Source organism: Equus asinus, chromosome 23 (assembly GCF_041296235.1).
Source record: "Equus asinus isolate D_3611 breed Donkey chromosome 23, EquAss-T2T_v2, whole genome shotgun sequence".
Classification (NCBI taxonomy): domain Eukaryota; kingdom Metazoa; phylum Chordata; class Mammalia; order Perissodactyla; family Equidae; genus Equus; species Equus asinus.
In genome coordinates this window covers 55,527,400-55,539,843 of record NC_091812.1, presented here as the reverse complement: position 1 = coordinate 55,539,843, position 12,444 = coordinate 55,527,400, and the positions used below count along the sequence as shown (strand labels likewise).

The following is a 12,444-nucleotide window of genomic DNA, read 5'->3' as shown; positions in this document are numbered from 1 at the left end:
AATCTCTTGATCCATTTCCTGAAAAGAAAATAATAAAATTTTCAGTAGTCAGGCAACATTTACTGTGGCTTAAATATAAAGCTTCCTATTAAAAGAATTTTTAAAAACGGAAAGTCAAATTATCCCTGGGAGTCATATTCATTTAACAACTAGATGAAATAAATGGGAAATGTACTCTGTCTTGAAGTAGGATGCATATCAAACTTTTCCTGACCTTTTCTATGCTAAGAACCTCAAATAATCATGACGCCCAAACATCAGAATCACTGAAGAAAGTCCTCTTCTCTGTGATACAAATTTCCAGATATCTGAAAGATAACTTTCTAGATAACAAAGTTTCCTATTTTTTAATGATAACAGGCATTGGAATATGTCTAATACATTCTATATTACTCTTTCTTAAGTAGAATGCAATGTTAAGATTTAAAATCCATTACTAATTTGTACTCTAATAGCCAATAAGATAATAATTTGCCACTGCTCAGTAGAATCTTCCTCGGTCCTACAGATTTGATTATCATTTTCTCTCTGCTACCATTTATACTATTGCCCAGATACTTATCTTCTTTCTACTTTTTCTTCCATTTTTTTCTCTCTACATTTCTTCCTCTTTGAACCCTGGATCTTATGACTCCTTTTCAGTCTCTGAATTTTCTCTTAGAGTCCCTGGCTTTTGTTTCAAGTGAGTCTGACCTCACAGCCAGCAATAGTCAACTGGGTCAGCAAACCAAAAAATTAGATTTTCCTGGGAGCGGCCATCAGATTTGGGTCTTCCCTAAGGAAGCAACCATTCAGAGCACCAGAATTGGAATTGGAAAAGAAATGGGCATTCCAGTCCTGCAACTTAATAGTTGGGTGAATTCACTCAAATTAATAAATTCTTTGAAGTTTCAGTTTTCTTTCATCTTTAAAAAAGGACTAATAATAACACATCTCATAAGACTATTTTGAAGATTAAATGAAACAAGTACATGTAAAGGACTGATCTCAATGCCTAGTGCATAAAATACTTCATATTCCCAGTAATTTTGATATCGATTTTCAAATGTAAACCACCAACTGTGCTTTTTTTTCTAGATTCTATAATGCTTTAAGGTTCTAAAACAGCCAAATATGAGTCTAACCAAGAAACTATGATGTTCTAGGTAACTGAAATGCTGGTTTTACACCTAAACTTCAAAACCCTTTTAAATATTTTTAATAAAACTAGAAAATGTATAATTATCTTAAACTACCTTTCAAGCCCTCTAAAATATATTCACCAACGTGAATACGATATTGCAAAAATGAATAAGTAAATAAAATGCTATAGTACCCAGATTTCACTAGGGTGACCACTTTATATTCTCATGAGACTGAATAGTTTTTAAATACTTTAGCCTAGGATCCTAAAAAGCTTTATTGCAGTGAATTATATGTATACTTCTTCTGGTTACACACCCAGAACAATTTTTAATCTTAGAATGATACCTTCTATCTAACACTTGAGAAAAACTGAAATTACATGGCACAGATCTAATCTCAACAAACTCAAGGTTGGGTCTGAGAAGGAATTTGTGGTTATTTGCAAAGTTGGCAATTGGGTCATCTCCAACTTAAACTGTGGCTCAATTAAATTTATTTCCCCTCTACATAATTTTTAGGATTGCACAGAGGAGAAAATATGGTATGATTTTTACCAGACTTGATGCTATTCTATTGCTTTGAGGGGAAATTACAATTAATTAAAATTTTCATGAAAACTTTCTAGACATCTGAAATTCAGACTATCTTTCTCCAGCATTTAACTTCACGAGCAGACAGTGTTTGTCCAAAAGCCCTTGTCTGTGGGCCAACAGAACAAAGGTCATGGATATATCAGCAGAGAGAAGACTGAAACAAGATAAAGATGGATGATACAGTGTGCGGAACACAGTCTCATATATTGGGATATTCTTGGTTTCAATTTTGAGGAAACATACCCTAATTAAATTGCAATTCTTTATCAGTAAATTTATTTATAAATAAATAAAATAAATGGAAGAAACAAGTTTTATAGGGCCTCTCTTAGCTCTAGTTGCCCCTAAAAAAGCAGATCTAAGGCAAGAGTTTATGTGTGAGCAATTTATTGGGAATGTGATCACAGGGAACAGGAGAGAGGGACAAGGAAGTTAGACGTACCTCAGTTTAGGTCTGAGGCACTGAGATGCAGTGGCGAGGTGCTGTTCCGTTCACCTGCATGAAGATGCTGGAAGCCTGCAAAGAACTGATTGCTGCAGCAGTGGTTGGAATGGAAAGTATGGCCAAAAGATTTAAAAGGATGCACAAAAGGTAAACATATTAATCATCTTCCATAGAGGAAATAGATGACTTTTCCATAAGAGGTAATTACTTTTCCAATCTGTCAAATCACCAACACAATAGTTGCCAGGAACACAGTCTAATGACTGGAGAGTTCTGGACCTGAGGGTGGAGGGGAGTGGTTAGAACATAAAATTTTGCTCTTAGAATTTTAGTATTATTGTCTTGGGAGAGTATCGATAGAAAAATATTTAGTTTCCTAGTCTTTAACTCAACAAAATAAAATTTTGAGCAACTTTCTTAAACCAAATTTCAGCCTAAGTTTGTCCTGCCTGTTAATTTATTAAATAACATTGCATTTTCCTCGAAACACTCTTCGGTGCTGTTAATTTAAATCAACATATTTGATATTGAATAGTCTATGTCAACTTCATTTCTGAGTCACTCAGCAACTTGGAGCAAAGTCATAACTAACCCCTACCAAGAGGAAAATTTAAATAAATAAAAAGAAAAAACAAAATAGTAATCCCACATGCCTTGGTTTCATAATCAATATAAACAAAAACATGTTTAATCTGCTTTCAAGTGTAAATAACACCAACAGCATATTCACAGCTCACAAATGCAATTTGTGAAAGAATTTCACAACAATAAAGGAGGAAAACAAGTTTATCATAGCATGCTTCATGCTTCAAAAAAAGTAAGCTGCAGGGCTGGCCCGGTGGCGCAGAGGTTAAGCTTGCACATTCCGCATCTCAGGGGCCCGGGGTTCACCGGTTTGGATCCTGGGTGCAGACCTGGCACCACTTGGCAAAAGCCATGCTGTGGTAGGTGTCCCACATATAAAGTAGAGGAATATGGGCATGGATGTTAGCTCAGGGTCACTCTTCCTCAGCAAAAAGAGGAGGATTGGCAGTAGTTAGCTCAGGGTTAATCTTCCTCAAAAAAAAAAAAAAAAAAGTAAGCTGCTATAACTTTTAAAAAGGCAATTCAGAAAACTTAAGTTACAATGGCGGAAATGAAATCAGTCTGGCTTTCCAAGAAAAATTACAGCAGTGACTATTTATTATGTTTTAGGATATCTTTTAAAAAATCTAAACAATTTCTAATTAAATGTATTTCCTCTCTTTCCTTCTCAGTTAAAAGACAAAGATTGTTTCCATGGATGGAATGCATATATTCCATTGAATTAATATATTCATACTAATTTGAAAGAATGACAAATGAAATTAATTAATATAATGAATAATTAATATGATATTATAAGTTACTATTATTATAATTGGTGATTGATAGCATTTACTGGCATACTTTTAGTGAGAATTCAGCAACTATTATCTACTCTAAATCCAAAAGCAACCTACAGACTCAAATTCTTTGCCATCCTATTCTGGTAGGCCACTCTGATTAGAAACAGTCTTAAATAAAACTCAGCTTAGGGTGAAATTATCTCTGAAGCATCTCCCTCCTTTTGTGAGCTCTTCATCACTATAAGCTTCTTTCTCTAATAAAGGACAAGCCAGAGACTTCTTTGTCTAGCCATACCTTGCCTGGCCTGTCTTCGCATGCAGCTTACAGACATTAGAATTGTCTTTCTCATCTGCCATCTCCTCAGGATTTAAAGAGATAATTTAAATAAATCAAGAAGTCTTTATGATGGATTAAAGATGGCCATAAATTCTTTAACTCTTCTCTCATTGAGAGAGAGGGTTTATTTTTCCCTCTCCTTGAATCTGAGCTGGCTTTGGACTACTTTAACCAATAGAGAACAGTGGAAGTGGCATATGCCAGATCCAGGCCTGTCATTTAAGAAGACTACCAGTTTCTGCCTTATATGTGAGAGCCTTGAGCCACCAGATGATACTGAGCTGCCATGAAAGATGTTCAACTGCCTTGTTGGAAAGACTACAAGGAGAAGTCTTGAAACTACACAGACAGAAAGAGGGGTTCAGTTGTCTCTACTAAGATGCCAGGCAAATGTGTGAAGCCATCTTGTATACTCCAGGTAAAACTAGTCTTCAGTTAAATATCACCAAGCGGCCCAGTCACACTAGATGGGACAGAAGAACTGCCCAGCAGAGACTGTTTGAATTCCCGACATACAAAGTCATGATATGTAATAAAAATGGTGAAAAAATAAGTGTTGGGGCAGCTTGTCATTCAGCAAGAGATAGCTGGAACAATCCTTCCCGTATCTCACTGATCTACAGACTAGCTACTTCAGAAGAACATGGAGCAGGGAGTTGTTCTGGTTGTTATTGCTGCTATTTTTAATGTATATGATTTGACTCCATTCTTAGGAAATTCTTTTTTGATGGGTCTAGAGCAGAGCCTAGAAATATAAGCACATCTTATGTTCTAACCTGAAAAGCTTTCCTTGAAGAAATCCCCTCTAAAACAAACTTGACAGTTATGCATTCTCTGCTTGAACATTCAAACAATAGGATGTATCCATCTCACAAAGTAAACCCAGTCTTAATTATAGAAATGCTTTCGCTGAGGTCAGAAGAGAGTGATTCTTAGGTCAAATGTCTCTGAAAAAACTCCGTGGCAGGAATTCATGAGCCACTAATGCTCTCCTATTAATCGATTCAACTGCATCACATGCTTCTTTTGGTTCAGCTTTGAACTGAGACACTTGGTTCAAAATCATAAAAGAAAGGATCCATTTGGCTCAGTTCATCTATCTTTAGGCAGAGCACTTTATGCCAAACCTTGTCATAGGCAATTGATCAGCCTAGAATCTGTCTTCCCTAGGTAAAGGGCCCACCCTGGTTCAATCAGCCGTGGCCATGGAACTAGGTCATGTGCTCCAGAACATGCCTATTTATGGGGGTAGAGTATAGAGTCAGACAATCTCCAAAGAAGGAAATATAAAGAAATCAGAACAGTGAAGTATATTGAATATATATTCTTTCACATGCAAGTCTTCAGTATTTGAAAAGATCTATTAATTGCCCATATTCCGTAATCTACTCATCTCTGGTTACAATCATCAGGGTCCAATCAAAAGACAGAAACTACACACGATTGCAATACAATTTGATTAAAAGAATTGCTACCCAGGTATATTAGAAAACTGAAAAGGCAAAGGGAACAGTAAGGTATCACGGAGGGAGTAACTGCAGCCACTACCCTAAGGCTGGGGAACAAAGGGAGAGGAGAGAATTAGTAGAACTTTGAAGCTTGTGGGAGGGATACTACAGTTAGGACTCAGACCTCTGAGGAAAAGGTGTAGCTTTGCTGGGACTGATGCCTCAGGAGCATCACAGAGGGAACTTATGAGACTAGGACATGCACCTCTGAGAAGCAGGCGTTGAGTATGGCTAACTACTGCAGCAATAGATCTAAATAAGTAAACGAATAAATCTCAATAGAACTATTACTTCATTCGTTCAGGCCACTATATTCCTATCACAGGCATGGTGACAATCACGTCACACTGTAAATTTACATTGACCTTATTGACCTTTCAGTGAACTGTAGGATCTGCTTTTTTACTATGAATTCCTACTGTACTATGTTTCACCCAATCTTTGTTCAGGTAGTTGTCTCTAAACTCAGGCACTAGATTATAATTTATCCACAAAAATGTTCATGCTTAATTTTGATCATTCTACTGAGATTTTTTCCTTTTTTTTTTTCATCTCTGTCATCCCAAATACTTACTGTCTCCCCCAAGTTAATTAATTTAGAGCAGCTCGGTGCACATTTGCTGGGTTCTCACTTACTCCAGATTTTAATTTCTCTTCATGTGTTCGATGGTAAAAAACAAAGAAGCAAATTAGATGTTAGATCATTCAAAGTTGTCTGAAACTTTTCCCATGAAGTGGCCCTATTTCCTTCTTGCTCTTTCTCATTTCTGAACATAGCTTTAAAATATGTTTCTTAATGTCTTTACTATCCATTTCACAGGTCCACTCGCATTCTGTTCATGCACTTTAGTGCTTTGTGCTCCGCTTCAGCCTTCATCTTTGACTAGACATCCTTACACCTACATATATTTATTATTTAAAACTGAATTTTTTCTTAATATCATTCTAGAAAAGAAACAGGGAGAATTATAACTATGAAGGTAAGACAAACTAAACTCAGGAAAGCTACATGGGAAGTTGTGGTCAAGTGTCTGAAATTCAAACGAGAGAGATTTAAGCAGAGGCATTTAATGTAAATGACCTGAGGAGTTATTTCATTGATTTGTGCACCAAACATGTCTGAGAACACCACTGAAGATCCTAATTTAATTAGTTTGTGCTAAGGCTCTGGAATACATATTTTGAGGGGAAAAAAACTCCCAGGTGATTCTGCTGTGTAGTCTCAATTAAAAACCAGAATTTTAGAATATCTCAAATCACCCTTTACAGAAAACTTTTTTGTATCTAATCTCAAAAACTCTTTACTCTAATAACCTAAGAAAAACTCAAATTGTATCTAATCAAATGACTTTAAACAAACATTTCCATCTTGGATAATTAACAAAATTGTCACTGAGAATAATTCCCTACTAGATAAAGTATTTAATTTTTTAATTAAAAAAAAATTTTTTTTGGCCAATTAGCCCTGAGCTAACTGCTGCCAATCCTCCTCTTTTTGCTGAGGAAGACTGGCCCTGAGCTAACATCCGTGCCCATCTTCCTCTACTTTATACATGGGACGCCTACCACAGAATGGCTTGCCAAGTGGTGCCATGTCTGCACCCGGGATCTGAACCGGCGAACCCCGGCAACTGAAGCTGAATGTGTGCACTGAGCAGCGCCATCGGGCCAGCCCCTAGATAAAGTATTTAAAGTGGAACCATTTTTCTTATTGAAGTAACTGTATTCTTGCTTGGTTCTTTGGTTTAATAATTTGAATATTAATGAGTGTCCATCTGCACTAGACACTGGATGTGCAAGTGCTTTGAATCTCAGTTTATTCATCTGTAAAAAAGAGAATAATAAAAAACTTCTCATAGTTTGGCTATTAAATGAGAAATATTTATGGAAGTGATAAATGCTTAATAAATAATAATTCCCTGCCCTCTAAATATATATGGCTAAACAGAGTTGAAATATAAGTCTCTAGCATAGGTAGAATTTCCCATTTTGATTATTCAATCCTATGACCATATATTAGGTAACAGGCACTATGGAAGCACTACAGAAACAGAAATGACTACGATGTGACTCCTGTCCCCAAAGGATGCAGTCTCATGTGAAATGGGAGACTAGTCCCTTCTCTAAGGTATGTTCTCATGCACTCCTTGGAAGTCCCCAATTTTGGCATCTTAAATAGTACTACCTGTAAAACAGTACTAATCACCCTCCATCACTGGGACAACCATCACAACTTATTGTCCCAGTTATTTTTGAGGTCACATTGACCACAACTGTTGTCTGATCCATGCATCTATGAAATCCTTGGCATGACCCTGAGAGATGGCTGTCCAAGGTTAGCACAGGATTTCAGGGGTACAACATAATGATTTGATATTTGTATAGACTGCAAAATGATCACAATACACACCTCCAACTACATGCCAGGAAAGGAGGAGGAACTGTACCTGAAGCAACACAGAGAACAATCCTTATGGTGGGTCATTACAAGGAGCCCATCGAGGACATGCCACACAGGAACGTCGTGGGCCCAGCAGGCCTTGACCAGTTCCTGGTGAAGATGGGCACCATCACCAACTTCGGGTACTCTCATATGTGGGCGATGAAGTTCAGCGTGAGCCCAGAAGTCAAGGTTGCCATGGAGGCCATGAACCTGGACAATCTGCCCAAGCTGTTGGAGGCCCTGAAGCTACTGGCCAAGTCAGACCGCATGGTGCAGTGTATCATCAAGGAGCTGGGAAGCACATCTTCGCAGGGGCCAGTGACTATACCTGCAGATCTGCCTGAAGGACCTGGAAGAGGACCATGCCTGCACCCAGGAAATCTGACTCAGTCATCTCATACTGTTAGACCATCATGCTCTGCCTGTCCAAATGCCACAATAAGCACAATCGGCTATACATGAAGGTGCAGCCCTTCCCAAAAGGCCCGGCTGAGGACATCGACAAAGGGGAGGCGTCCACCCACCAGGAGCTCAAATAGCAGGCCGCTACCCAGCCTAGAAGTGCTTATGGAACGTGGCCAAGGCCCACAAGATTTGGTGCTTTGGACCCACCATCACCAGCAGCAACATCCTCACTGACGACACCCAGGGCAAGCAGTACCTCAAGGAGATCAAGGACAGCATGGTGGCTGGCTTCCAGTGGGTCACCAAAGAAGGGGTGCTGAGACAGGAGAACAGGCGGAGCAGGGATTTCTACATCCACATCATGACACTGCACACAGATACCACCCAGGTCTTCCCCACTCTACACAGCACCCGGAGCACAAGCCCGGGCTCACGGGGTCCCTCTACCTTGTGGAGAGCCAGTGTCCCAAACACGCAGTTGGTGGCATCTACAGTGTTCTGAACAAGAAAAGGGGCCACATCTTGGAGGAGTCTCAGGGGGCCAGCACACCCATGTTTGATGTCAAGCCCTGCCTGCCCCATCAGAGAGTCCCTTGGCTTCACTGCCCACCTGAGGTCTCTGGGGGCAGCCAGGTCTTCCCCAGGGCGTGTCTGACCTCCCACCTGCAGATCCTGCCTGGAGACCCCTTTGAGAATACCAGCCGTCGCAGCCACGTCTTGGTAGAGACGTACAGGTGCAAAGGCCTGAAGAAAGGCATCCTAGCCGGGGAGAACTTCCCGAGCAGCTTGTAGGCGGCCCTCCCGGCAGCACCCGCACGGCGGATCCAAAGATGGACCACAGCGACAAGTTCTAGTCTTCCTCATGGCACCGCGAGACTGTCCAGACACAGTGATGCTCTACTTGACAGGTTTCTGGGGCTCACTCTGTGCCACCGGTCAACATGAACACTCGATATTGTTTCTTTTGATATTTATTTCAAGATTTCAGAGGCAATGGAAATGTCCCTGCAATAGGGACTTATTTGGCCAGTGGGGGAGGGAATGGGATACCCAACAATTTTTTTTTTATTTTTTCAGAGGGAAATTCAAATGTCCCCCAAAATTTTAGAATAAACACATTAAGCAGCTTTAAAAAAAATGAGTCCCATAAAAATGTTCATTTATTTAACCTATAAGGTACAATATACTTTTCCTCATTCCTGTTTGTTTCTTTTAATGTATCCTTTATCACGTTTATAATTTTTATCCTTAAGATCTTAAGCCTTCTTTTGCTCTCCTCAAGAATTTAAGAAACAAATAAGATGTTTTCTTCCTAATAGCTATTTTGGTATCCACTCTTTTTCTCCTTTTTGCTGAGAAAGATTCTCCCTCTGCTAATATCCACTTCCAGTCGTCTTCTTTCTTTTCCTTTGATGTGAGCCGCCACCACAGCATGGCCGCTTACAGACAGTGATGTAGGTCCACACCAGGGAATCCAGTCGGGCTGCTGAAGTCCAGCATGTGGAACTTAACCACTAGGCCACCAGGGCTGGCGTAACTCTTATGAGCTCTGCCACTCATCTTCTAAAACCATCAATAAAAAGTTTTCTTATTTTATTTTACTTAATAAAATAAACCTTTAAATAAAATGCAATAATTTTGAAAGGAGAAAACCAAACAGCTAACTGGATAGTTAACTTGAATATACCACACTCACATCTGTTCTTGGCCTCATTAGAGCCTTACTAGCAAAATGTGAGCTCATAAGGCACAAACATTAAGTCTAGGAAGTACCTAAAGAAACCCAAAGGATGACCTGCAGGTTATTTTAAATGCATACTAAATATTTCTTGACTGGTTGCTCTCTGAGAGGAATAAGACAAAACGGGATAATAAAAGTAGTTATGGGTACTACTTTAGCATTTACTTATTCCTCTGACTATTAACTCAATCTCCTAGTCCTCATCAAAACCTTGTTGGTGGGAATTTAAAATAGTACAGCCACTTTGGAAAACAGTTTGGCAGTTTCTCAAAATGCTAAACAGAGTTACCATACGAATGCAGAATTTCCATATGAAGCAATTCCACTCCTAGGATTCTACTTAAGGGAAATGAAAACATATGCCCACATAAAAACTTGTACACAAATGTTCATAGCAGAATTATTCATAATAGTCAAAAAGTGGAAACAATCCAAATGTCCATCAACTGATGAATGGATAAAGAAAATGTAGTGTATCCATACAATGGAATGTTATTTGGATCTAAAAAGTAATGATGTATTGATGCATGTTACAACATGGATGAACCTGGGAAACAGTAGGTTAAGTAAAAGAAACCAGTCACAAAAGACTGCAAGTTATATGAAATTTACACAATAGGCAAATCTGTAATGAAAGATGGCAGATTTCTGTTCACCTAGAGGTAGGAGTGAGGAGAGAGAAGATGGGGGCAATGAGTTATGACTGCTAATGGCAATGGTGGTTTTTTTTGGAGTAATGAAAATGTTCTAAAATTAGATTATGATGATCCTTGCACGATATTATAAATATACTAAAAACCATTGAATTGTGCACTTTAAACAGGTGAAATTTATGGTGTGTTTGTAAACTATAAACCAAAAAAACTGTTTAAAAAGAAAAAACCTTGTTGCTGACTAAGGTGCCATTCTCATTTACAAATGAATAAAATAGGGATTCAGAAGTTAAATGTCTTGGTCGAGTTTCAAATTCTAGAATTTGCTAAAACAGAACTCAACCACTTTATGAGCATTTCCCTCATAAAGTGGGAACGAGAGCTTATGCACAGAGACTACTTGGACATCGAAAGAGTTTGCAAAATATTACCTGTGGGAAAAAATTAAGGGAGTTAAAGATGACAAAGACAATTATAGTAATAGTAAATTATTTGTAGTGATGGTCTGTGGAAGAAAAGGTAGAATTCTTTTGTTTTACTGCAAAAGACAACTAGCGTCAAATAGCATAAAGCTTGGGACTGGACAAGAGAGTCAGCTTAATATCATAGGTTTAAAAAGTTGAACTTTGGAGTAATCAAAATCAGGATTGAAACAAACCCCCTACCTAACACTGAGAAACATGCTTAACATCTCTAATCCTCAGTGGACTCATCAGATATAATCCAGTTTGGGGTTTTTTTTTAATGTAATTCTTAAATAAGTAGTGGTGTTCTTTGGGTGGTCCTTTAGCAAGCACCTAGTAGGTATGAAGAGTGCTTAGTGGCAGGCCCCAGACACACCCTCCCAGGACTCTAAATAAAGAATCCAGATTGGAGATACTGCTAATATCAAATATTGACAGTCATTGTTTCCTTCTGCTAATTTGCTCAGAGAGCACACAGGTGACCTTGACCAAAATAAAGGCATGATGGTTAGCTCTTACAGAGATCTAGCAGCCCCCTCAGTGACAAGAGATACAAGAGGCATAGGGTTAAAACAGCAGAAACTATCTTACTGTTAAAACTTCAGTTGACAAAGCTTCAATAGTAAAGAGACACACATTAAGTCTAGGAAATACCAAGAAACACACAGGACCTGGAGATTCTTTAAAATGCATATTATTTCTTTTACTCTTCGGTTTCTGGGAGGAATTAAACAAGATAATCATGAGGGGGGGAAAACAGAGCAAACTTCAAGTACTCTGAAGATGACCTCACCTACTTTACAAATAGAAACCATCAGGTATGAATCCCCTCAAATTCCTATTCCAGACACACACAATCTATCCCCATTCTTGCCTCCCATATATGTGAACAGGACTCCTTCTTGATGATAATTAATTCTTTTATGTTCTGGTTCCAAACCATTTTCATCTCAAAGGAGTTCTTTAATTATTTCCTCTATTTCTTTTATCGCCTTCTCCTTCTGGTGACTTTTTCCCCTTAGCATACAAAAGTTCTTGTCTATTTCCCTAAGGAGGAAAAAACCCTTCCTTTCTACGTCCCTTCATAGCCAAGCTACTTGACAATAATCTTTGCTTGTCTTCGCTTCCTTCCCTTCATTTTATTCTTCATATCTTTAGAATATGTTCATTAAGATCAGCAGTAGCTTCCTAATTTTATTAACAAATCTCTTTCTTGATATTTGTTTCTTCCTTAGATTCTGTAATACCTGGTTCCTCTCTTACTTCTTGTACATTTCTTATATGTCATCTTTTCAGGTTCTTTTTTCTCCACCAGCCCATGAGCAGGTGAGGATTGCCCAGTGTTTCATCCTCACCCACCATA

The 12,444-nt window shown here is 38.5% G+C and overlaps 1 pseudogene; it reads left to right on the top strand.

Annotated features, from left to right (window-relative positions):
- Window positions 1–7,768: 7,768 nt before the first annotated feature.
- LOC106824684 (elongation factor 2-like) lies at window positions 7,769–9,015 on the top strand (annotated as a pseudogene).
- Window positions 9,016–12,444: the final 3,429 nt, after the last annotated feature.